This window comes from Geospiza fortis, unplaced genomic scaffold (assembly GCF_000277835.1).
Source record: "Geospiza fortis unplaced genomic scaffold, GeoFor_1.0 scaffold112, whole genome shotgun sequence".
Lineage (NCBI taxonomy): Eukaryota > Metazoa > Chordata > Aves > Passeriformes > Thraupidae > Geospiza > Geospiza fortis.
This window is the reverse complement of record NW_005054298.1, coordinates 28,946,286-28,973,838: the sequence shown is the minus strand read 5'-3', so window position 1 is coordinate 28,973,838 and position 27,553 is coordinate 28,946,286. Positions and strand designations below refer to the sequence as shown.

General features: G+C 40.8%; 1 long non-coding RNA gene across 1 annotated transcript; it reads right to left on the bottom strand.

Moving 5' to 3' along the window:
• Positions 1-17: 17 nt before the first annotated feature.
• Positions 18-21,611, bottom strand: LOC115947911. Its single transcript, XR_004081771.1, has 3 exons — positions 21,430-21,611; positions 20,421-20,520; positions 18-405 (listed from the first exon to the last, which is right to left on the bottom strand). It is a non-coding gene; the product is annotated as an uncharacterized LOC115947911 (long non-coding RNA).
• Between the last annotated feature and the right edge of the window lie 5,942 nt (positions 21,612-27,553).

Here is a 27,553-nt window from a genome sequence, read left to right as displayed (position 1 = left end):
TGTTTTAGGATCACCTGGATCTTTGTATTTCAGCCTAAAAAATCATTGTCTGTCTGGCCTTGGGGAGGCTCTTGCAGATACCTCAGTGTGCCAAACCCCAGTCTGCAGTGAGCCTTCTAAAGCACATGCTAACAGCCAGAATTAGAACCAGCAGAGAATAGGACAGAGGAAAACAACAGCTTCAAATGTAACTGAGAAACCTGAACAGACCTTCTGCCCCAAAGCAGAGGAACTGAGGTTTATTTATTCTTGACAGATACTAGACTAATTTTGCAAGCCTTTGATAAAAGCCATTCTGTGGTATGGAATCTGTTCAGTGCTTACCTTTTCTGACAGATACAGTTTTTCCTAATAAAAGTAATCTTCCTTTCCTGTAAAATTTCTGTGTCATTCTTCATTAAGAATCTGTAGGAAAAAAATGAAAGCATGCTTCTCTATTTCCTTTAAATAAAATAACATATCTTTTAACTTTTATTTTTGCTTTTCCCTGGTCCTTAGCAACACCAGAACTGTCCTTCAGCCCTTCTTTGGGCTAATTGCTTACAGGTCAAATATTGTTCTGACTAATGTATAATTTCAAGGGCAAAACTTGTCGTGCCAAACCCCAGTCTGCAGTGAGCCTTCTAAAGCACATGCTAACAGCCAGAATTAGAACCAGCAGAGAATAGGACAGAGGAAAACAACAGCTTCAAATGTAACTCTGAGAAACCTGAACAGACCTTCTGCCCCAAAGCAGAGGAACTGAGGTTTATTTATTCTTGACAGATACTAGACTAATTTTGCAAGCCTTTGATAAAAGCCATTCTGTGGTATGGAATCTGTTCAGTGCTTACCTTTTCTGACAGATACAGTTTTTCCTAATAAAAGTAATCTTCCTTTCCTGCAAAATTTCTGTGTCATTCTTCATTAAGAATCTGTAGGAAAAAAATGAAAGCATGCTTCTCTATTTCCTTTAAATAAAATAACATATCTTTTAACTTTTATTTTTGCTTTTCCCTGGTCCTTAGCAACACCAGAACTGTCCTTCAGCCCTTCTTTGGGCTAATTGCTTACAGGTCAAATATTGTTCTGACTAATGTATAATTTCAAGGGCAAAACTTGTCAGGGTCACTTAATACATTTCTGGGAAGCCCTAAAGCCTGTTCTTTCTCTGTTCTGGCTTGTACTCCTTGCTGATTATCTTTCTGGTGATGGCAGAAGCAAAGGCAGCAATTTGTACATCAGCTAACACCCCAGTGCTTCTCACCAAACCCCTCTCCCAGTGCAGAATCCCTGCAGTGGGTTTCTGTGGAAATCCCAGTTCAGACTGAACAGGGCAGGTTCAGCTTTAGCCTCTGCACAGCATTTCCTTGAGGAGTTAAGTAGTAGGCTGTAATTATGTAAACTGGAATTTAGCCAGGGCAGCAAGGTCATTCCCCTCTAAAGTTGCAAAAGACATTTAAATAATACTCTGAACAGCTCTGCATTTTAACTACTTCACTAACATAAAGGGGTGAGCTTGTCACAGTAGGGTCTCTTCACAAGATGAAATCATTATCAGAGGGCAGAAATAATGAACAATATTTGTGTTTGTACTGCAAAGCCAACTCAGGATGAAATCCCTACTCTTCAGAAATCACTGACAAAGCAGCCTTTCACTTTATAGTCCAGGGTCACAAAGTCACAAGGCCAGCAACAAGGTGAAGTACCAAATCTTAAAATACTGCTATAAGCAGTGTTCTGAGTTGTATGTGTGGTCTGAAAGTTAATTCCAAGCTTCTTACAAAGAATTTCTTGTTAATATTGTTGGTAATAGAAGGAATGAAGCCCTCTAGGTAAATACCATCATGTGGCTGTAAGGAAAGTCACCCCACAGCTCTGGAACCTGCCTATCAGCAGTTCCTGAGGCTGTGGTTTCTCAGATGCTTTGAACATATAAGTGGCCACCATGGAAAGAAGCATTCCCACCTCCCAGCTAACATCTGCTCCTTGCTGCTGCATCTCCTGTGCCAACACAAGCTCCCATTGCCTTTGTGGGGAACTGGCTGGGGGGAAAAATCTGCGTATAGCAAAACCAGATAATACATGAATAAATAGTTTAAGATGTTCCCAGAACCGCAGTTCCACTGAGAACAGGGTAGGACTTGTCTTCAAGAGGTTTTTCTATGCTCAGAAGATGAAGTTTTAATGTTATACACCCAAACCTCACTCACATTTGTCCCAGAGCCTGTCCCTTGTCCCTCAGAGCTCTCCCAGGACAGCTGCAACCACACCTAGAACATTCCCAAGAGATGTTTGTTTGTGTGATACCCGAGACAGCTCAGCTCTCATGCAGCAATTCCTGGTTTCCCCTTCCACCCTCTTCCTCCTCTCCCAAAATAATAGGTAAATAAACAAATAAAGGAGTGGCCAGCAGTTCAAAGAAAATACTTTAAGACTGATGGCATTAAACTGCTGAGGGTGATAAGTCTATTAGTTTCTAAAATGAAAACTGTTAAAGAATTGTAAGCTTTTTAACATGTAAGGAATTATCACTATTGGAGCCATGACCTTTGTCTCCTGTAGACCCTTCCAGATGAAGCTGTGTAACTAAGAATTAGGCTTATCATTCAAGAACAGACATTGCAGCCATCAACTCATTTCTTCATGAGAGAAGCAACAAAGGAGTGGGTAGAAGGTAGGGCCCAGAAAAGCAGGAGTTTTTGCCAGTTTTTCAAAATGGCTTTCTCATAGAGCTAGCTCCTTTATTTTAAACTAGCTAAATTATCCCAGCCATAAAGCTGGTTATCAGTTACTGCTATTGATGCCTCAACTTATGTTTGTTTGCAGTGCTACTTAGTTTATTTTATTTTTAGATTCAAGACTGTGATCAAAGCTTTGAATATCTTGGCTATTTGATTTCCTTTAGTGACCAAAGGAGTTTTCATTTCTTCCTCAAACCAGTGGAACAAGCCAACAGACAAACTCTCCAACATTATCAGAAATGTTATCTCTTTAATTTTTAGTCACTGATTTTAAAAATAATAAAGTAACTTGGCTCTCTCATAAAGTTTGCTAGTCAAAAGCAATATATAATTTTCACCAAAGTCAGACACTTCTGTATTGAAAGGTTTTGTTCAGGCTAAGTTTCCTCTGTCCCTTGAGCTTCCTTGGCCCTACTTTTCTCTTACTTGCAGTCCTAGCTCTTCTATGGAAGAAACACAGGGAAAGCAGGGACATCTTTCACAGTTCTCCTCCTTTTCCACTTAGAAAATGAAGTTTAACATAGCATAAGGTTCCTCTTATTCATTAAAATTATGTTAAGATAAGTTCTCAGTATGAATGACAACTGAATCCTGCCTCAGAAGGAGGATCAGAGGGATTTGACACCTTGGGCTGTAGCCCTGGGACCAAGCAGGAGCACAGGGACTGTTGGGATCACAGCTGCAAAGACAGTGAAGAGCAGGTCCCAGGGCACATTGCTTTCTATATAAAACATTGCTTTAGCCTCCTGGTTTTTCTTGTGAGCTGCAGATTGCTCCATTTCCTCCATCACTTCAAAGAAGGAAAAGTACCAAAAATATAAACAGTAAAAAGCAGTGCATGAGCTCTTAGTACAAAGAGACTATTTAAACCCTGAAATATCCCATCCTGAAAAGAGCCCTTTTTCACTCGGCAGAGTGCAAATGAAAACTGGATTTCTGAGAACTATCACATCTGTAGGAAAGAAAAATTTTCATAGTGCTTGCTCCATCAGTCTGTACAGTATGTTTTTTCTGGACTGGATATTCTGTGAGTAGGCTCAGGATACAGAGACAGTTTATCTTTCCTTTTCTATAAAAGCTACTAGCTGATCTCAAGGATTAAGTGGAAAGAAAAACTCACATCGGTTGCAAAATAAATACCCACTTCTAAATCAACAGGTTAAATGAAGCCAGAAAACCACCCTGAATGCCCATCAGTGCAAATCACCAGGAAGCCATAAATAATAGTTTTCCAATTAACCAGCAAAGAATGTTCCAAAAAACATTTCAACTTGGAATAATGCAATGTAAGTAGAACCACTTACAAAATAATTAAAGATGGGCTGAGATATACAAACAGTGGAGATTTCCAGCTGCCCCTCTCAGCTCAGAGGTAAATCAAGCCACTTAAACAGTTCAGGTAAAACAATTCAGTAGATCCTGTAGAAATTCTGCAAAGATCTCTCCATAGAGAGATAAATATAATACAACCATTGTTGAGACCTCACTTTAGAGATGGATACCAATGCAAACACAAACATCAAAAAAGGAGAGCTTCCTATTTACATTCCAAAAATTTCAGAAGTGCTTAAATAGTTTTCCAGACTAAATAAAACTATCTAATATATTAACATGGAAATCCTGCATCCAGAGAAATAAATTTTAAGCATGCTTAGCTCTTTGTTAAGAGAGAAGGAATCTGCAGAGATTCACAGATGCCGCTCAGGTTGCAAGAGTAGTGTCAGCAAGCAAAGGAATAGCAAAGGGGAACAGGCTAAAAATATCCCATTCCTTAAAGCTTTAGGAGAAAGAAACCCAAGAAGTTCTATGCACAGCACAAAGTTGCTAGTTTTTTTCCCATAATTTTTTGGGTTTGGTTTGATCTCTGATGACAACTTTTCCTCTACCTGGAGCATTCACGTCCCTTTTCCGTATGAATCTTCTGGTGCTGAGCCACAGCCTCCTCTTCACTGGGATGTTCATGGAGACTCTCTGCTCTTACAAGTGCTCATCTCAATTAACTCCCTGCAGTGCAGCCTCCTGATCCGACAGGGCCAAAACTGACTGAAGGGTTCAAAAGTTATTTGGGAGGGGAGCAGGGCCGAGGGAGACACACACAGAGAAATTGCAGGAAGTCTCATTTTTCTCACGGAACCAAGGCAGAAATCAATTCTCTCCTTTTGTACAACTCCCTCCTAGGCAGTCATGCCAAGTGGGAGAGGCAGCTGCTGTGCCTTTTCCCTGAACTCAAACACTGGGCCACCTGCAGCACAGGGAGGGAAGAGGATCCAGATGATCACGCACAAATGCACAGGGACAAGAATCTCACATTAAGACCCTGCTGATCTATCGACTTCAAATATATTCCAAAAAATGAAAGCTAACAAATTCAGTCTAGGTCATTGTTCTAAATTAGAATAATTAGGAAAGAACAGAAAGGCGGCTTCCTGCAGGCACATCAAATGGACTTGAAAGAGTACTAAAATGTCCTAAGTGTTTTATTACACTAATTAGTGAAAAGCTGTTCAACCAGAGATGACCCAAACACTCTGCATGTGCAACACAACAGCTCACACCACAGAGAACAACAGATTAAGTTTGACTTTGGGCAACAGTTAGGTTTGACTCTGGGTTTTACACTAAACTTTGATTTTTTATTTTTGTAAAAGATCCTTTTTTACTTTAATTTTTAGTCCGTGATTATCAGTTGGAGCTTTATAGAACTGATATGAATTTCCTGTAGATTTACTGAAGTCTTATTCTGTAAGGCTTTTCTGTAGCATCTGCTGTTCTTCTCTCATCTGTTTAGATCTCTATTGTTGTTTTAATTACCATCTTACTAGTTTGCTCCAAATTTACAGGACATAAAGCCTTACACCAATACAATTTTTTCTTAAAAAAAAAAAATCAAAGTTTTAGAGAGAAGGAAAATATGGATGGCATCTGGAAACTGTTTTGTTTCAGTTTTGTTTTCCACAAATAATCAGGCTCTGGACATCATGTGTGTGGTTCTGATAGGTGAGGTACAGTTTGCCCAAGCAAAGCCCTGACAGGAACAATGAATTTTGCTGTTTCCAATCCTACACACTTCTCCCATTCCCAAGGAATCAAACAATGCAAGAGAGAGAAGGGTTCACAGCTGCTTGGGATCCAGCCTGAAATGTGGAACAAGCCATTGTGCTTAGGTTAATGAGCTAAATATTCATTACAAGGAAGCAGATCTGAGCAGGACAAGTAGGCTGTCTTCATTAAGGAATCTAAAACATGTGCTTGTTTCTGACATCTTTTTAAAAGAGATTCAAGAGTTACAAGGAAACCAACTCTAGACTAATGCAAATGTGGCTCTCATCAAAATAAAGTTTAAAATATTAACAGATTAACAGAACTCAGAAAACTAAAACTTTTAATGAATTATTTGTTAAAACTTTTTTCTCCATAGGAAAAAAAAAATGTCTTCTTAACAATAGGGATTAGGTTAATTTTCCTAACATTTTACTGAAATAATCACTTTAATTGTCATTTTCCTTTAAGTTTCATAATAACTACAGGCTCAGATCTATAGAATTTAGTAAGAATGAAATCAGCAGGGTTCCAAGGAAATGATCTCGGGATCTTTAGGTGTTGCTATTTCTCAAGAAATTAGAAGAATAAGAAATTCCATAGCAAACATTCAATTCAAAATGATAAATTGAAAAGCCTACCTTTTTATTAGATCCAGTCAACACTAATTATTTCTAAAGTAAAATCTGAGTGGTACAAAACAGCTTTTTTTTTATCCTGTATTCATTTTCCAAATTCAACTTGACTATTCATTAATGAGATCACACTGCAAAGAACGAAATGTGAACCAAGCCATTGGGCAAGTTTGCTAATCCTGTATTTACTTTTTGCCCACAAAAATGTTAGATTTTCATGTTCATAAAGGAAAATTAGTGTAAATTAAAGAAATATCTGTTTAAGGGAAGAAAAACTAGAGTAATAGAAATCTGGAAAAATGAACAATTCAGAAATCCTGAAGTGCCCTCTTGGAAGGTTGTTACTGAGAGAGATTAAAAAAAGGGGGCATTTCTGGGGCTATTTTGTGTAAACCAATAGTGAAATAGGGCTGTAATGTGCATAATGCAGATCAGAGGGGTTGAAAGTACTGGCAAATATTAGGCAGGTCCACGTTTTTAGAGGGAAAAAGGTTATCATTGCTTCTTTAGACTAGGTAAAGCCTGTCTTGTAATCCCAGGGCTGTCTGCTGCCTAAATAGAGCACAAACATCATCAGGGGCAAAGGGGGCTGTGTGTGGTCGCTGGCAGGGATGAGAGTCAGCACCAGGATTGTTGGGGCTGGTAAGGCCAAATATATATTCCAGATATGGCACAGGGGGCACACTGCAAATATATTTGTCCCTTTTCTTGGCACATTGATGGAGAAAAAAATCTTAAAAGCCATTACTGGAGGTTCAGGTTTATGAATTTTATGGCTTTGAGGGTTACAAACCAAAAGGCAACAACATCAGAAAAAAACCAACCAAAACCCAGGCTGATTTCCCATCCACCCTCATGCCCCCAATTCTAAGAGCAATAATATTTGTCATTTGAGATTATGGGCTTTGGAGAAATAGGGTTTGTTAACCCAAAGTGTTTCATTTGCTGAGTTTGTAAGTCTCTTGTGCGTAAGGTAAAAACCAAACAACCCTACAAAACAGCTGTGTTTGCATTTAAACAAACATTAATTGATTGAAGTAATGAGTAACCTCAAAAATGGTTTGGAAAGTTCACAGCATCCTTCAAATGTTTGTAGACTATTAGAAATTAACTAATTTAATTTTTTATGTCCTCTGTTGCTACAGCTGTATCTGGAAGCAAGGGGTGGAAGGCACACCACACTTGTGTGTAATGGTTAGAAATAAAAGAAATATGAGTTAAATACTCAGAAAGGTTTTCTTGACAGTAAATCTACCTCCAGTGTCCAGAGGACACAGTTCTGTTACACTTCTGCTTTTTCAGAGAGGGGAAACACTGCAGCAGTAGCCTGGCAAGTGGGTCTGGGCTTGTTCTGTTCCTCCTCCTCCTCCTGCAAATGCCCTGACACATCCCCCAGGTGTGAGAGTGGATGTTGGGATTTCCAGCATGGTCTCTTCAGAGGCACATGGCCAGGCCCACCTGACAGCTTAGGGCAGGGCTGGAGCCCCCAGAATGGCTGGGAAGGGAAGAGTGCACCCATCACTAATGTAATACAGTCCCAGGGCTGTCCTCAAGCAGAGGAAATGAAAAGATGGAAATGTAGAACACATTTCAGGTATGTGTAGTACCTCTTCAAAGGAATTTGACATGTCAATGGTATATTCCATAAAACAAGCCAAGAATTTTGTACTTTCTCAAGTATCACTCTGTGATGACAGATATCACTGGCTGGACAGATCTTTCTAACCACTTGTTCCATTCAGTTCTTTCAATAGTGTCTGTTGCTGCCCTCTGAAAGCAACTTGTTACTTTGAAAGAGGAAATGCAACTTTTGGGACTATTTGGTTTTTAATTTACCTACTAAGACATTACTAGAAAACTGTCTGCTCTTTATTTACACTAAATTTCATGCCTGTAATTAATTATATTCCTATAATACTTGAGCCAATTACTTCTGTGGTTTTTTTCTACAGAAATTATAATTGATGTAAAATGATCCTTTGAGTACCCCATAAATACAATACAGGGAGATGTTCCATAGCAAAGAGTGCATTTCCTTCAGTATTTTGGCCTGTCTTTAGTTTAAGCAACATCAACTCCCAGCTGGGAAGTAGCCATAGAAATCAGGAACTCTCTGCAATGCTCAGAAACCACTGAGCTGGTGGCAGCCAATTCCAAAGCATGTACCTCATTAATTAACACCACATTTGTGGGTTGTACATTGATTTGCTGAACAAGTTCCACTGCTATTCAGAAAATAAAGCAGGTAATCAGAACCAGATGATGTACACAGAAAATCTCTTATTTCCTTACTTTAATTTTTCTGAAACAATAGGGCAGACAATACTACTTAAAAGGATAAAATTAAGCAAATCTAAGCAAAGTTAGCTTGCAATAATGGTGGTTTAGTGCAATAAATATTTGCCCCCTAATCAAGCCCTGACTGGACCTCCATAAAGCTGCATGTGCAGGGAAGATACAGCAGCAGACCAAGGGACACTGTTAATTAACCAAATCCAGTCAGAGAAAATGGTCACTTTGCCAGACAAGTTGTTCCTACACTACAAGATGCAGTTTTAGTGCATTGATTTTTACTAGTCCAAGTAAGATCTGGATTTTTCTCAGTCTCTCTGTGTTCAGAACTTTAATAGCACTAAAGTTACAAATTAGAAGACCCAGTCCTTCCACATGAGTTCAAGCACAGACAGTCTAATTCAATTTACTGGGACAATTCAGATGCATTAGGAATTACTTACATACACATTTGCAAAAATCAGACTTCTAGATCCTTCCAGAGGGTGAAAATGAGGGTGGGAGACAGAAATTTTATGTCAGCAAGGTAGGCACCACAGCTGCTCAACCAGATTCTGGTTTCCCAACACCACATGAAGTGAAGGGGTTCCAAAAGATTAAGCACATGCTAGTGGTGTATAAAACTCGATGACATTCTTTATCTCCCCAAAGACCTGAGCTCCTAGAGCTACCAAAAGAAAAGCTAATTGGACAGCAGTTCAGCTGCCTGTGCCTACAGCCACATCCAAACCTACAAACAAATGCTGCTGAAGCCCATGAGGTCAATCAGATGGAGAAGCTGGGCACAGAGGATGCTTCTGCTAAGCAAAAGTCTCAGCTGAACAAACTGTGCCTTGATCTTCCTTGGTTCATGCCTGTAGCACACAACAGCAGCTCAAGGTACTCAGGCATGTAATTATATTTGTACTTTCTATTTGCTAAGGTTGCGTGGCTTAGAAGAATTTACAGCTTTGGAACACCAATGCATATCTATAGATGCTTTTTCACATTTTCCATGATAAACATCTCTATCTGCTAGCATATGGAATGAAGCCTTTTTCAGAGCCATGACAGGTATAGGAGGTATAGGTTACCTCATGTCCCTGGGCTGCACTGTCTCCAAGTTACACACACATTACCAACACAGCAGGAGTTGTTACCTACTGCAGGCACTCCTGACAAGGAGCTGAGGCTTGTAAAGGCAGTGGGAAGCTCAAACCTTTTAACTCTTAGAGAGAAATGATAGGAAACATCCACAGACCTGAAAGGGAGGCTGCTACCAAAAGGATGAAGAATCTTTCTCCATGGCACTGAATTAATGTGTAGTTTGATATAAACTTTCTGCATCCTTAGGGAAGCTGGCACAAGATGTCACTGCAATATTTCAGCAGTCAAGGAATTTATGAATGACAAATTATGAACAATTGGAAAAAACCTCCAACTCCTTGAAAAGCCTTAGCCTGGGTCAGGGACTTACTAAAGAATTCTTTCCTGGGATTATTTGGGTAACTATCTGCATTACCACACAATTTAAGGATTCTCTACTGAAGAATTAAGGATCATGTTAAGAAACTTGTTCTGTGTATCATATGGTTGAAAAGCTTTTAAACCTACAGCCTTTTAAAAATATGAGAAAAAAAAAGCTGTTCTGTATGAATACAAAGGATTAGAAAAATTTTGTGCTGGATTACAAAGTCTCTTACGACATATCCAGCTGGAGGCACCAGTGCTTGAGTGAGCAGCAATGCCTCCAAGCACACTGGTGGTGTTTAAATACACAGGGTTTGCCTTCACTTCTGGAGAAACTAAAACAATCCCAAATAATAATCAAAAGCTTCCATAGCAGACAAATAGTGGTAGAGTCAAATTATCATATGAAATGAGTCAGTTTTGAGGCCATATATCCCAAAGATTAAACTGATCCATAACTGATGATCCATAACTACTGAGAATGCTGCTCTTGCATGGGACAATAATGTTGCTGTGGACAGTGTACCAAAGCAGTTTCCTTTAATCTTTTCTAGTTTTTAATTTCTCACACATGGCTTTTAAATTCATATTTTACCATGTGAAGTACCTTGTCTTTTAGTAAATGAAAGCTGAAAAACATGCCAAACTTTGCCTTAATTCTAAGAACATACTCTCCAGATCAAAATCATATGATTTGAGGGTCATTTTTATTCCTTAACCATTACTCGTGGTCATTGAACCAGTCACAGCAGTTCTCTGCTTCTCACAGTACCTAAAGTGGTGAGAAAGCTGACACAGCACATAAGCTGTGGCTTGGATTGCTTAGAAAAGAGGATCTTTCATGCTTAGCAATCCTCATTTGTGCAGAGAAAGGACAGTTTGACTAACCACAAAAAACAAAGCAACTATTGAGTAATGTGCAGTCTTCATTTTTGTGCTCCTCTCTCCCATTTTAACATGGATTTTTCTTCAGTTTTTCCATTAAGTTTTCTTACCTCACTTATTTTAATTATTTAACTAAAAAATTAATCACACAGTAGATAAAGTGAGGGACGGTTCTGTTATTTCAGTGGAATATATTCCCACAAAGGCCTCTGGAGCCACAGAAAGGACCACAACAAGTAACACAGACAATCCTCAATAATTTACTTCCCAGAAAGCACACCTTGAGATGTGTGGCCTCATCCTGCAGAAGCTGTCTATAAAAGCAACTTTTGCCTAGGATAAAATCTACTTTTTGGGGAAAAAAAAAACACCAAACAGTGTAAAATAACTGAGAGAAAGCATGAAGTGGCCTTTTACTGGGTGTTTTTATCTTCAATTTGTGATGTGTGGTAACTGTATGACTAAGAAAAAAATATACTTTTTATTTTAAAAATGTACCTGTACCAAGGATTTTATACCAGGTTTGATTTCCAAAGACAAAAAACACTCAGAGAGTAGCAACATATCTCTTAAACGGCACTTGGCTAAATTAATCACAAAAGCAGCTTTAGAGTGTCTGGGGCCTATACAAAACAGGAAAAGTATTTCCTTCCTCCAGCTCCCCAGAGCTGGCTTTCTTCATGGGACATGTATTTCATAGGGCTGGGTGTGGAAGCAGCTCTCCTGCCCTCAGCAACACCACATAGCCATCCTGCCCCAAAACCCATTGTGAAAGAGAAAAAAAGGAAAAAAGAATGCAGAGCATGCAAATTCACCCCATCCACCAGTGAAGGAGAATAAGGGAATGATGACTTCCACTGGGCTCTAGTTGCTAGAAACAATTTAAATGTTGAAGTTTTTCTGTCCCTTACTATGGAAATTAGCCCTCAGATAGAACCACTGGGGAGTGACACATGGGAGAACTGGACTGTGCAATGGGGTTCATGGAATATTTGTTATTCCCCTTGGATTTGACTCCAGCAAGTCTTTTAGTCTGAACAAACCAGTCAGTCTGAAGGCAGGCAGAGATGTCTAAGGCAGTCGAAGACATAAGAAGAAAGCACACTGTTTAAACTGGACTCCTTAGAGACTCCACTTTTCTTTCTCTTCCCTAAACACCTCTCTTGGCCTGGAAAGAAATTCATCTTGCTAAAGAATCAAGAGTCTCTAAGTAAAAAAAGAAAACATGGAGGTTCAAAGTAAAACTAGAAAATAGAAATGTTAACAGCACTGAGTTACAAAGGGGTATATGTTAAAAGGAAATCTTTCTTTGTTGGTCCTGACTAGGATTTGACCTGAGATGGAGGTTTGGGGCTGAGGAGAGAGGATTCCCTCTTCTGAGAGCCTTTGCCCATCTCAGTCACAGAAGCAGGAAGACACAGTTCTTTATTTGCAAGAGCTGACAGCCCTGATCTGGCTGTTGCTGGTGCAACAGCAGCCTGGAAAGCAAAACACTTCTGCTGCCTCAGCTCCTGACCACAAGAAGTATAAAAGAAAACAATTTTTGCCTCAGTTTTGTTCTTGGACATAATCAGGACCCAATTCCATTTAAAAATCATGAAGTATTGTTGCCATCTTATTGCAGGGGTTCCGTACTGCTGTCTCTTTATCACAGAAGTGCCATACCTTCTTGGTGTTTCTCATGGGCAGCTCCTCCAAGCACTGACTCTTTCTTCTTCACAAAGCAGCCAACTGACTCCAGTCCCCTTCCCAACCAGCCACCCCACTCTTTTATAGCACTCTTCTTCTCATTGCTTACAGCTGTGGCCTGGTAAAGTCAGGCCTGTTCCCATTCTTTGCTAATTGGCCCAGCTGCAACTCCTTAGGGGTAAGATTACTTTCTACACTATCTTTATTTTCTTATATTCTATCCCCCTACAAAGTCTAAAGAGCCCTTTATAAAGGGCTGGGAGGCAAAAGTAACACTGAAAACCAGCTCACCTGTTGTCCTAGGGAGGCAAAGATCTTCCTGAAAAATACAGACACAAGGGCTCAAATGGGCAGGTTAGTGTGAATTCATTACAGAAGTGAAGCCATTTTAACCTTCCCAGACAATAGAAACAGTCAGCTCATATGAGTTTTGGACTGAGGATGAATTTCAAAAGCAAAATGTTCACAACCAGCCTTCTGCAAATAATGTGCAGAAACAGCAATTTCACAGACAGAACTGAGAGTCCCACAGGACAGGAGGGCCACTGTCACCACGGTGACAAACTGCACACAGTTACACCAAGGGACCCCAGACAAGGATTCCAGATGTTCTATGATCCAATCAGCACAAATAAAATAATATTACAGTCCCCATTTTTTTTTTACTAGTTAACACTGAACTATTCTTTTGAGGAAGAAGCAAATTGTCTGACACATGGATCAAAAAATTTGGGTTCTCTACATTCAACAGCTGTCTCTGTTGATAGTCTTACAATAAAAATATTGATTTTTTTAGTATGAATAATCCCATTTTTGCCTTTAATTAATTTTCCAAGTATTCTAATTGTATCATAAGGGGAATGGCAAACAACTTGTTCAGATAGCAGTTTAGTCCATTAAATAAAAGACAACACGCCTGTTTTTACAAAACTGACTCATAGGAACAATATAAGCAGCAAAAAGGGTCCTGAGAGGCAAAAATAAAAATTGTAGGATTAGGTCACCCAGACATTTCAACTGAAACACTTGGAGATACATCAGACCATAATCACACTGCAATTACACAACAGTTTAGGTGTAGAGATGACTGCTTATACAATTCCCTGCAAAAGAAGAAGGAATTGGCAAGAATTCTTCTGAAACAGCAAACCATATTTTATTTCTAGCAAGCAGCTGAATTATTAATGTTTTTAAAGTATGTCAAGATCTATCAATAGAAAGTGTACCAGGAACAGAAAACACATCACCACCCATGTGTTACAGAGACCTCCCTTAACTTCACTCCTTTGAAACCCAGCTTGAATTAAGAGCTACATAAAACTTTGATGTAAAGCAAATAATTGTTCTGCTTAAAATACAAGCTGGTTTTGTGCTTTGAAGATGTGTGGCAGTAAAGAGAGGGAAGTCACAAATGACTTCCATGGGAAACATACGACTCCACTGCACTCCTATCATTGCTCAGACATCTACTCCTGGGTCTTCTGTTTACACTGTGAAAGGATGTGAAACCTCAGAAGTATTATTTCTTGTATATTTACATGCCATGAGCACAATGAATTTGCTTGCTCCCAGGGGCAAATCATAGAGCATGCTTATTGCTAGAATCAGAATGCACTAAACTCAGGTTTTGATCTATTAAAATAGACTATTTACAGCAAAGGTTTCCTTTCTTAAGGAACTTCCCTTCTAAAATATCAAAAATTTTTGCACTTGTAGAGTTTGATGGTACCTATATGCTTAGATGAGGTTGCATTTTATGCACAGTGCACTTACTGTGGTTTTGGTACTGAAGCTGATCAAGCATAACCCATTTTCCTTTGAGGTCTTCACCAGAGAGAACCACCAGACTCACCTGAGAAACCCACATTCCCTATTTGCAGAGGTACAGGTATTTTCTGGAGTAAAAAAAAAAAACCAAAATTGCATTTCTGATGCTGTAGTAAAATAAATTGAGTGGAAAATAACTTCCATTCACCAAAAGGCAGAAAATGCCCGACAGATGACAGGTAAGCAGATGACAGGTAAGGAAATTTATTCTTACAGCTCTGTAGGCAGACAGAATGGGATTTTACATACCTCACTGGATTTTTGTCCTGTTCTAGTTCATTTTATACCACTTGCATCTCTGTGTCCAAACATCTTTGCAACATCTCCTTGCTCACAGCCTCTTGGCAATCCACAGCCATCCCACAGTTGTTGCCAGCCATCCCTACCTTTCTGGCAAGTGTTTGCATCATGTAAAAATAACTTTTGGTCCAAAATACCATTTCTACAAAACCAATTCTTAATCAAAATTTCATTTGAGAATCCCTTCTTATCCTAGAATCTGAAGTTACTTGAAGCTAATATTGTGCATATATTTCTGATTCATTAAATATTGACCTTTCCTTTAATTTGGTCTGGTTGTAATTTTTAAGCCTCTGGTAGGAAAAAAAGTGACTTCTCTGAAAGACTGCAAACAAGAGGTAGGGGTTCATTCTAGACTACATGCAAGGTGAAAGAGTGCATTAGTTCTTTTCAAGGGCAAAAAAAGAGATCATGTGAGGAATGTGCCAACTTTCCATAAATAGCCAATGGACAGAAATTCAAGTTCCTAATTGTATTTCTGTTTTTCCAAGGACAGGAGAAAGAGAAGGACTTCAAGGAAATGAAACTCTCCAAGTACAAGTATCAGCATAATTACGTTTGCAATATCTGAAAAACATGAGTTTTTCTTTCTAAGGACAGAAATAACATGTTCTAACAAGTGACCCTGAGGTAAAGGGCAGCACATGAATTTTCTGGTTCACTCAGAATTAATATTTTAGAGTACACAGATTCTCATATAAAAGGCACAGTAAGCCCTCCTGAGGCTGGACAGGCACTGGAGCAGGCTGTTCAGTGGCTAATGCATCCTTGCTATTCCCAGCCTTGGAAAAAGCAGATGAATCTGCTCTCCAGCACCATCTTCCTTATCAGTGCCTGCATGGAAGACATTTATTTCATGGCTGAGGTGAAGCTCATTGGGCTGAGGTGAAGCTCATAGTGTAAATGAAGCATAGGCCTGGCACACTGCAGATGATGTTTCACCTTGCTGACCTCACAACCACATCTTCTCAATGAGCATAGAAATGTTTTACTGTACCCTGCATCCCTCTTTAAGGAAGTATTTCCACTATCTTGTCAGTAAACTAGTATTCAAAGCCTAACAACATAAAGACTACTGATTTTCTTTCAAAATGAGCTTAATCTTTTCCAGTTATAGATACTCTAAGACAGGACTGAGCCTATGTCACACTGAGTTTAGAGGTGCAGTGTGCTAGGGAGGATGGAGGGGAAAATGGGGATGGTGTGGGCAGGAGCTCTGAGACATTTCTTAACAAATCCCTTTAAAGTGCTACTCTACCACTTATGTGGAAGCTCAGAGGAGGAAAAAGCTCAAGCTTGGATATCAAGCTGGAGATGTCCAGCAGGTCTAAATTTCAAAGCAACCTTTAAAGGTGGCTGACTCCCAGCTCATAGAGAGCCTTTGTATTCACTCTGTTTGAGGGCAGGACAGCTGAAATTTCTACCTTGTTGGTAGTTTTTAGGTAGAAGTTACCAGAATACAACAATTTTCTGTTGTTTTTCTGCAAAGGGTGATGAACAACAACAATCCGTTCTCAAAATATGAGAGCTTCTTTTACAGTGTTGGTTAATGCAGAAATTTTTTTTTGTGTCCACTCCTACATCTCAGCCAGTGAACAGGACCCAGACTGTTTGGAAAACTTCAATTTTTCACTTGCAGTCTCTCAACCTAAACTGTGCAGTTTTCCTGGCTTTTGTTTAACTCAGGAAACAGAGCCAATAAGGAGCACTGTTACAGGCAAAGGGAGAACTCATTATTTGAGTTGGAGTGCCACAAAGCTTAAATCATTCTAGTGACTAAAAAGAAACTTCTAGAAAAGAAATTTGAAGTTGCAAAAAATTTTTAAATCCTAGCAAGCAGATTATAACCATTTTACCTCAAAGCAACAAATTGCTTCCTACTTAAGGTGATACCTTACTGTGTTCTGCAAGACCAGTTCTGTGACTTGATAATCAGAATTCAGATTTGTGATACTTCATGCAATTCAAAATATGTATTAGTAGCAATAAACCTGTCTGACAGTAGAAAACATACATTTCCTGATCCTGTGAGAAGAACTTGTAGTCTGCAGTCAGAAAAGTGGATTGTTACTCTGTGATCAGCTGTAATTGTCATTCTCATAATACTTTAGTGTAAGACAAGCAAGGATTTTAGCTCCCTCTCATTCCTAAAGGTCCATGCAGGGAATCTGTGTAAAGTGCTTGATGCAATAGTTTAAAATAAAAGCTTACTTGAAAAAAAATAAAGGTTTAGGCCTCAAATCAATAGATTTACCACATTTGTAGACTTACCACATTTCAACCTTTAAGTTTATATCCTTCTCATTCTAATAATAAACATTTACAGAATCCAAAAATTAAGTCCAGTGGTAAAAGCAATATTTTTTTATCTTTGAAATGCTGGAAGATCGTTTAAAAGTTTTCCCCATGTTCAATTAACACTGTTTAATGTGTTTACCTCACATCCAAGTGATTTCAGTGCTTACACCAAAGGGTGTTTGATTTTCCAGGCCTCCAGAACCACTGGCATGTACAGTTTGAGTAACAGGATGCTTCACACAGAAGAATAAAGCTAAAGCAGGTAAAAACAAGGCACATCCCCAACCAGAAGCACAGTGTGTGTTGGTAAGGGCCTTTCTTACAAGGAGATAAAAAGGCTGTCACCAGTCACCACTGAGGAATTTCATGAGCACCTCTGCTAAAAGAATCTGAAACAACTGCAAGATACTGTAAAATAATTACCAGCGTTTCTGTCTAATAGAAGGACCTGTTTGAAGTGTTTGAAACTTCCAACCAAATTTCAATGCTTAAAGAATTTCTCAAGGAGCAAACACAGCAGTTTTGAGAGCACAGTTGTAGGGGTTTTTTTCCCCATTAAAAAAAGATACAGTTGCAATGTCAAATGTCCTCCATCAGCTTCCCAGAGCCTAAAGCAGGGAGATGTTCAGTACAGCTGTGGCAGGGCTCCAGCAGTGGTAGGAGGAAAGCTTTGTCCTGCCTGCCAAGAATGTCAGGCAGGAGATGGAGAGCAGCAAGCTGAACTTTGCCTTACATAGTGGCTGACAAGGCCAGAGGTCTGTACAGCTTTCATATTTTCATTTGGCTTTCCTTGCTTACAGAACTGTTAACTCTGTGGGAATCCAGGGGAAAAAAAAGCTTTCATTGTAAGTAACTAATTCATACTGTGCTAAGCCTGTAGTCAGAGGTCAGCTCTCACTCCGGTACCCAGCTACTACAGAATTCTTTTAACATACCTTCTCAAAAAGACTTCCCACACACACCACATATTGCCTGACAGGGTGGATTTATTCATCTCTTAACCTAAAGAGCCCTGATTTGTCAGGAACACACAAGAGAAAACCTCACATGACATGTCCCACATTTGTATTTCACTGCTGAAGTTTTTCACCTTGCTCATGAACAGCTGAGGGAACTTGGAGCCCCCAAACCTTCAACAGCCATTTTCTTGTTACCTTTACCAAAGGACAACTTATGTATTGTTGGAAGAGTTTAATTTTGTTAAAAATTTCTTGGTTTGTTGCTATTCTGGTTCCTTCATGGGACATAACACAACACTCATTCTTTCCATTTCATTTCTATAAACCTTTTACCCCTCTAAAATACAAATGAGTTGGCTGGGGCTATTGCAGTAAGGAAGTTTAGGTGGGAATTTGGTTTAAGGCACAGAACAGCTTCAAACAAAATACACAGATTTTCCTCTTCACTGTAGTAAAGAAAAAACAAGCAAGTTGTTGGAGGGTCTGACATCTTAAAACATTTTAACATTCTACTTTGCAGAGTTACTCTTGTTTAGAGGTAACTTTGTATAAAGCTCAGTATTTTGTCTTTCCCAAAATATATTTTGAAGTGTGTGCTCTTTTGTTGTTAATTTTTTGCTGGTTTTGCCAAGAACATCCAAGTGCTTGAAGCTGAGTGAGACCCATGTGTTTGGGATGTTTTTCACCTAACCAAAAGTCTCTTTTCCCCCAGCTCAGTCACTGAATCAGTATCTTGTTCCATTGACTAATGGACACCTCACATTAGTTCTAGATCATGGAGTGAAGCTGCAAAGGCATTTTGGTGCCTGACTCCCAGGTGAACAACAGAAATCACTCCCTCCACTGAGAACTGCGCCGATTATTTTTCACCTTTTCAGCAAGCACTGCACTATCAGGTCAGATTCTTTCCACCTCCCATTCCCAGCCCCTCCCTGCAGAGGAAATACCATGAAATGTTTTTCCAGAGGAACATGTTTGATTTCACAGATACTGGAAGTTGCCCACACAGGCTCTTTTCCTCTCCATGCAAGGAATGGGGTGAACATGCCAAGGGGCATCAGATGTGCTTTACCCTATTTCCTGCCTGAAAACTGTGAAGGAACCAGGAAAGCTGTAGCCAGGAGGCCAAAGGGTTTTCCCACAGTGCAACACCAAATCAGGATTGTTCCCTGGGAAAGTCCTTCACATGCTATGAGCCAGTAACCACCGAGATGGCAGGACAGGGGGGAGAGGAGATCTGTGCAGTGCTCAGTGTGAATAAAGAAAGGGGATTTAAACTGCTCAAGCTTCCATCATGGGAGTTTTGTTTCCTTTTTAGTTCTGATCAGGATATTTATGGCAAAGGCAGCAGGAACACTGTTTGCCTCTCATGAAGCTGTATTTCTCCTATAGAGAGTGAACATGAGTAGTGCACCCCTGACTGCAGATTAAACAAGAGCTTCTCACACACACCCTGCATTTAAAGGTAGTTGAATCCTTACCTCTCTCATTATACTTATGTTCACACTTACACTGTCAGTTCAAATTTCCAGCCTTACAGCTGACCTCTGACGATTTTATCTTTTTCTTGACAATGCCAAATGAATAACTGCAACCAGAACCCCAACCCTAAAAAGACATACAAGTTGGTATTAGTAGCCTTGAGAAGGTTTCTAACCTTCCTACCTGCCTGACAAGTTAGTAAAACTAATATGGTAACCCTGCCATGGTTATATTTCATGGATTTCAGCTATCTTTACTTCAAATTAACTGTCTCACAAGAATTAAAGCTTGGTAAAGAGCCCCACAGATAATTCTATTCAGTAGGAACACCTTTAGTGATCACTGCATTCATTTGACTGAGTTCTCTCACAATATTGTATAACCCAATGTTTTCCCATACTGACTAATGAGTGATGCATTAATGGAATTACTATATAACCACAGATAAAGGAAGAAAGGAAAACCATTACTAAGAAACATGTGATACCATGAGTCTTAAAATACTCTTGAGATAGGTCTGCACTGCTTGCTGGCTAAGAAACTGCTGAATCATGCCCTTAGACTCATACCAAAAATAGCATTGCATTTGGCAAAGCACACACAAGCTATTAACATTCCCTATTGTTCTAGCCTGCTGATTAGCTGCTGGTCACAGAGGATGAAAAAGCATTCTCTTACCTTTTCTGTCTCCTTGAGAGAAAGAGAATAGCAAATATGTTTGTTCCTACAGTTGTTCTCCCTTTCACAATATCAGCTTTTAACAGAATGTTCCCAAAACCTTTTCAAAGCATTCAGTGAGCTCTCTGCATTTAACACACCTCAGAACAGGTGTGCCTTCTTACCTAGAATTGATGGGTAGTAGATGTCACTCATCTCCCAGCTGTAGTCCTCCCTGGTGAGACTGATTTTCTCAGTACATGATCCAGAAGTTATTTCTTAGAACTAAGGGGAGAAAAGAACATTTCTTGATCATTTAAAGACTGTATTAATATGAGGAAAGTGATTCTGTCTGAGATCTAGGAAAAAGTGACTGCTTAATGCCCTTAATGAGGGGGGAAAGGTTTTAAAAAGTTGAGTTGAAAAGCTCCAGCTGGAGTTAATTATGTCCTCTAAGAAGCTTTGTAATTACTGTGTTTCCTGGCCTTCAGCATCACGTAGGTGAAAAGACAGACAAGAGCTGCCTTCTGAGCTTCTCTGTGTGCCTCATTACCTTCTCCCTTATTCCTTGAGGCCTGGAGTGCCAGAGCCCTGGACTGAAGTCCTGGGTTTATCAGCAGCAAGGGTGCCATGCAGGCTGCTGGGCTGGACTTGGGCACTGTGTGAGGTGGCTGGACACCCCTCTCCCAGCAGCACAGGTGCCACCCTCTTTCCAGCCCCATGTGCCAGCATGCAGGGCCTCTCACTCTGGCCCCGTTGTACCACAGCTGCTGCCAGCCTCACCGTGGGAGTGCTAAGGATAGGAATAGAGACAAGGGAAGGAATAAGTCAGGTTGAGCAGCCTCTCATCAGAAGTGCCAGGGGACAGGCAATGCAAAATTGTAGAAGGAAGACTAAGAAGGGAAGAAATATTTTCTCAGTGTGAGAGTGCTACTTCCCACCTCTCTGGCTGACTTAGCCTCTCCACAGTGGCTGACTGCCATCCATATAGTATGTGACTATTTAAAACATCTTTTAAGAAAAACAGAAAATGTATTACCCTTTAACCATCTGCTCTGTTACCTTTACCCAAGAGTTTGGGTCTCACATAAAGAAATATTCTCATGCCATTTTTAATACAAGAGGAGTAAGAAAAACATCTGTGGTGCCACAGCAACTTGAAGCTGCAGCTCTTGCATTTTATCTCTAACTTACCTGTCATTATGTAAATTCTCTTACAAATAAAATCCATCTTTGAAAAGCAAAGTAATCTCTAAGCAGGAATAGTGGGTGGCCCAGCTGCCCAGTCTCTGTGGAGGGCAGTTCACTCAGAAAGCAGAGGGTGATGTTTCCAGAGTTTCCTTTACAGAACTGGAACTTGTGGGAGGCTGAGCACATGGGGTCTGTGGAAGAGACAGGCTGAGTTAATTTGCTGCTTTAGCAAAGCTACTGTACTCACATGGCACAGGGGTTTATAGGTCCTCTGTGCCACATATTTCTGCTATACAGAATGAACCCTCAACACATGATAATCATAGTTAACTTTGTGCTATGTATTTCTCACAAGTTCATGCGTAACTCATTGAACTCTTCAGCACAACTCTAATTAGGTAATTCCTCTTGATCTGTGCTTGATAAGCTGCTATTTTTGCTGAAATCCCCAAACACATTTTGCTTCATGATCCTAGTCCTTTAGATTTCAACAGCAAGTAACTGAGACATTCAGAATCCTGCAGTCACTGAGCCTGAGACACATCCAACCTGTAATAATTAGCTTTCAGTCAGTGTCAGTAGGATGGTACACAACTCTCTCAGTCCAGCTGACTTCAGGGGCAGCAGGAGGATCTAGAGGCAAGTTACTGCAGGGGACAAAGTGAGGCTTCAGATCAAGGGACCAGGGAAAGATGGGAATGTTCATGGAATAAACTGAAGGCCTTAAGGGTGCAGCAATTTAAATGACTAAAAGAAAGAGAGGTAATCCCATTAAACCAATAATCCTTAATCTGCACCATGTCCTGTGTCACACACTCCTGCTGGGCTGCTGCACCTTCTTCTTCCTTTTATCATCCCAGGCTCCTATGCCTCTCTTTTTATTAGTCTTGCTTTGCTTCTCTGTTAAACCCAGCCAGAACTGTCTTGCACACTTCAAACTAATTCTTGTGCTTCAGCCTCTGGGACTGGTTTATTTTCCCTATCCTGTTGTTTTGTGATTGTAGCCAAACTTCTGGCATAATTTATTTAGCATGATGTAACTTAAGAATCACTGAGTCATCCTCAAGCACATCTAGTAATGCCTTGTATCACTTCCTCAGGATGGTCTTGAGAAACTGGTCTTTTCCCTTTTTATTAACAGTGTCATTCGCAGAGGTAAGCAAAGTTAGCTGAATAAAAATGCACTGTAGGAATTGATACAGTACAATTGATACTGACTGAAGTGAGATATTCCTCACCATTTTATTGCTTAAACTTTTACTCAGTAACAGTTTTCACAAGCATTAATATATAATGACTAAATTGTTTTTAATGAGAAGCAGGAAACCATACTAATATCCTCCTATTCTGAAGTATTAGCAAGGAGGATTAGAACTGTAAATTTTGTTACTGATTCTGTCTTTTAATAAAGAGAATTAGAAGACCAAAATGGTAATAATCAATCTCTGAATATGTATTCTTTTAATTCAGTACAACATTTGCTTGTTGTCCTTTCCCAATGTAAAGGTTCTTGGAATTTACAATAGTGTATGGAGATCTTCACAGAATTACCTCAAGTAATGCTGAAGTATGATCCCAGGAAATGCTGCATACCTTAGGTGAACCACAGAAATAACAGTTGCTATTGCCTTGGCTACCATGTTTGGCCCTAGGTCACAAGGGTAGTCCATGAAAACCACTGAGAACCCTGCTGGGTGCCCCCATTTCGCTGCCCTCTTTATCCCTCTTTTCTGGTGTTAAATTTGTCAATGCATACAAAGTTATCATCAGCAAATACGTGACACACTGGAAATGTACAGCCTCAGAAATCAGCACCTATCCTGAACACACAGGCACAACCTCCATGGTGTGGAGCTCTGTGGATGTGGAGGAATGTGGCAAGGGTTGAGGAGAATGCTGACCTGTGCTTCAATTCCTCTGTGACATTTGAGAGGATTTGCCAGAAAGTGCTGAGGTTACTCACATGACCTTCCAGCACTTCTGTTTCCATGCTCTGATACTGATCTAATCTCTGTTCTCTGTGACCAAGTGGGAAATGCCAACTAGACAGTAGAGGCAACATGGAAAAGAAGTACAAAATCAGCCTGAAGTTACAGCTTTCTGCTGAACATCCAGCTATCAGCCTTGGTCTCTTTGCTCTGTTCCATTTAGATAAGACAACATCTAGATTTTATCACAGTTAAGCAGATAAAATAAAACTGTACATTCCTATATAACCCTGAACTTCAACTGGTAACCTGTACTAAAAATCCAAGTAAATAAGCCATGTTACCATTTTCTTACTGAAAATTTACTCTGTTAGTAAAGCAGAACTGGATAAGAATTCATTATTTGTGGAGGGAGGACATACCTAAGCAAATACCTTAAGAAAAGGACAATCTCTTCTTTTCTAGTCAGGTTGCCTTTGGTGTGAAACCAAAGACTTGGCCTCCTCAGGTCTGATTCTGCTATTCACAAAGTCTGTTCCTCCTTGGGTCCACATAGTCACAAAAAAAAAGAAAAGAAAATAGAGGAAACAAACAGTGGGAGAACAGTTTCTTTTCCCTCTTTTGGCTAAGATGAGCCTAATGACACAGATTCAGGGGAAGGAATTAAAGGTGATGAGATGTATTTTGTTCTTTTGTAGCTACTGTGAATTTTGCATGGAGGCTCTTGGCATCTGTCAGCATCAGGCACTAATCAGAGCAAGAAAGAAAAGAAAGCAAAAAAGCTAAAGCATGACTCTACTTCTTTGACAACTGAAAATTCTTGACAAGGCTATCCTTGGATAGTAAAGGCATTAAAATTACAGTTAAAGCTCCTTGGTGGGTGAAAGATAAAATGGCTTTATAGTAAGATATAAGAGAAACATTGTCTTAAAATTAAGTAAATAGAGACTTCCCAACACATACAAAGTTTCTTGGTATTCCAGAGGGGGAAGAAACTTTTCAAAGGACATTCAGGAGATGTTCTTACAAAAACCTTTTTCCTTGGAGAAGCATTTAATTTTATTTTTTTTACATTCCTTTGATGTGTATATGCTACCAGTTCTATTTTGTGCATTTCTCTCCAAGAGCTCTTTGTATTCCAAGTGCCTCACTGTGTGCAGGGGTTGTAGGAGATTTTCATACCATCCATTCACTCCACAGATACCTTGAGGTTACACCACTGAAATTTACAGGGGGTTTGTGCAAAGCAGCTGTGTCTGTGCCACTTAGGAAGCTCCACAACCTGGATGGGCTGCTCAGTGTCTCTTTGGTCCCCAGCTGTGTCACAGTTTGCTCCCATCAGGCATGGCTAAACAATGCCAAGGTCAGTACAGGATGACAGGGAATAGTATATTGCAGTCAGGCAAATAAAGCCAAAACTGTCCCAAAGAATGGATTCTTTATCTTGATTGGTTATCTTTAGAAGATAAATGAACTGCAGCACACTTAATACTGTAAACAGTAACTTTGACTGGCCTTACTCCAATAGCAGCTGAACAAATATTTCTAACATGGACTTTTCCTCCTCCCTCTTTCCCAGCTGGACAGACCACATATTTGTACAACTCCCTTACATGTGATGTGGTTGGCCAGTGGAAGGAAGCTTCCAGAAATTAAGGAATTCGTACATCTTATTTACTTTTTCAGCAGCCTGAGAACCAAATTGTGCCTTTCAAGAAGCAGGCCCAAAAAGTACACAGTCCCAATTCTCCAAGAACTGAAGCTCTTACCTAAATCAGCAGGATATCAACAGCTAAAGGAGCTCAAAGAAGGAGGCTGGACAGGGGATGTACACATCAAATGCAGGCAGGCTCTGCACAGGAATATTATGTGAGCACTCTGAAAAACAGTGAGGGTTTGCTGTATTAGCGCTTGTGGTAATTGTGAAGTTTTGACAGTACTAAAAAATACCCTTAAATTCTTAAACAGGCTTCCCAAACATTTTACTAATCCTGCAGAACTACTTTTAATAGCAAATCCAGAAATTGCTTATAAACTGAAGGTGAACAGTAAGACTAGTCCACTGCCTCAGCAGCAGTACTAGAGGAAACACTGAACTGAAAGAACTGCACAAATACATCACATGCAATTGGAGAAAAACAGAGCTGGGAAAAAATCATACCAGCTCTTGAAGAATCAGGACTGGAAACTCCACAACTGTTACAAGTATGCTGTAACCTGACTTGGCTAATGCTTGTCCTCTCGAGCAGGATTACACATTATTTCCATCCCCTTTTACACAGGCAGGTATGGTTAGCACTTCACCCCAGTCTCTAAATGCCCTGAATTCTTTCACTCTCTACACAGAATGACAGGATGTGTAAGGTTAGAAGGGACCCCTGGAAGTCACTTAGTCCAACATCCTTGCTCAAGCAGGGCTCCCTAGAGCACTTTACTCAGCACTTCCTAGAGCTCTGACTGCAGCTGTTACACTGTTCTGGCTTCTCTCTGGTTATCACTGCTGAAAAATTGGATGCAAGTCTCCATTTTTTTCAAATTCAAAGAGAACAGCATCCTGTATGATTCAACTAATGAAGCATACATGCTACAGATCCCATTTCCACTTATTTTTTCACATTTACATATGTTTTCTCTTTGTTATGCTTTCTTTCTACAACAGGGGATGTGCATTCTCTACCCAGTATTTGAGGAGTCAGTTGATTGTGCCTAAATGTAGGGCCTTGCATTGAATTTCATCTTTTTTTTTTTCTGGACTACTTCATCAGTTTGTTACAGTGTGCTGTTGGCAATAGACACACTGACATTTCACACAGGACATATTTTTACCCACTCTTTTTCCAAGGACATAGAACTTACTCAATCACACTGCTCTCTGCCACCTCCTTCACTTCCTAACAAACAGCTTTTGAATCATTTGGTTAATTCCAACTAAGTATGATGAAAGAGAAAGGTCTCAAAATTTGATTCAGCAGGTGGGCAGAGGAGAAGCCTGGGACTGTTTGGGCTCCCCAAGGTCTTTGGCAGAGCACAGGCCTGGCAGGTGCTGTTTGTCCTGTCAGCCAGTCCATCCCTCCCCCGGAGCACTCACGGGCCCCGCGCACACATGGCACTGCCCAGGATCAGGATGGGAACACAGGCTCTGCTCTGTGGCACTGCCCAGGATCAGGATGGGAGCACGGGCTCTGCTCTGTGGCACTGCCCAGGATCAGGATGGGAACACAGGCTCTGCTCTGTGGCACTGCCCTGGATCAGGATGGGAGCACAGGCTCTGCTCTGTGGCACTGCCCTGGATCAGGATGGGAACACAGGCTCTGCTCTGTGGCACTGCCCAGGATCAGGATGGGAGCACGGGCTCTGCTCTGTGGCACTGCCCAGGATCAGGATGGGAGCACGGGCTCTGCTCTGCTCTGTGGCACTGCCCAGGATCAGGATGGGAACACGGGCTCTGCTCTGTGGCACTGCCCTGGATCAGGATGGGAGCACGGGCTCTGCTCTGTGGCACTGCCCAGGATCAGGATGGGAGCACAGGCTCTGCTCTGCTCTGTGGCACTGCCCAGGATCAGGATGGGAGCACGGGCTCTGCTCTGTGGCACTGCCCAGGATCAGGATGGGAGCACAGGCTCTGCTCTGTGGCACTGCCCAGGATCAGGATGGGAGCACGGGCTCTGCTCTGTGGCACTGCCCAGGATCAGGATGGGAGCACGGGCTCTGCTCTGCTCTGTGGCACTGCCCAGGATCAGGATGGGAGCACAGGCTCTGCTCTGTGGCATTGCCCAGGATTAGGATGGGAGCACAGGCTCTGCTCTGTGGCACTGCCCAGGATCAGCTTGGGCGCACGGACTCTGCTTTGCCCTGTGTGACTCCCCAGGATGGGAGCACGGGCTCTGCCCTGCCCACAGACCAGGGGAGGGGCAGCACTGCGGGCCCAGCTCACTGCAGAGACAGGATGACACAAGGCAGGGGTAGGAGCCACAGCTACTGCAGCTGGCACAGGCCAAGGACATGCACAGAGAAACCCACGCTTCGCTGCTGGGGCTGCTCAAGGCAGGATTCACGCTCAGACTCGAGTCTGGTGGCACTGGGATGAGGATATCCTGTTATATTGTCTCCCTCCCTCCTGACATGAACAATGACTTACCATGAAAAAGTTGGGATACTTTCTGAGCCGCTCTTTGCTGTTGTGGGTAAGGTTTTTTGAT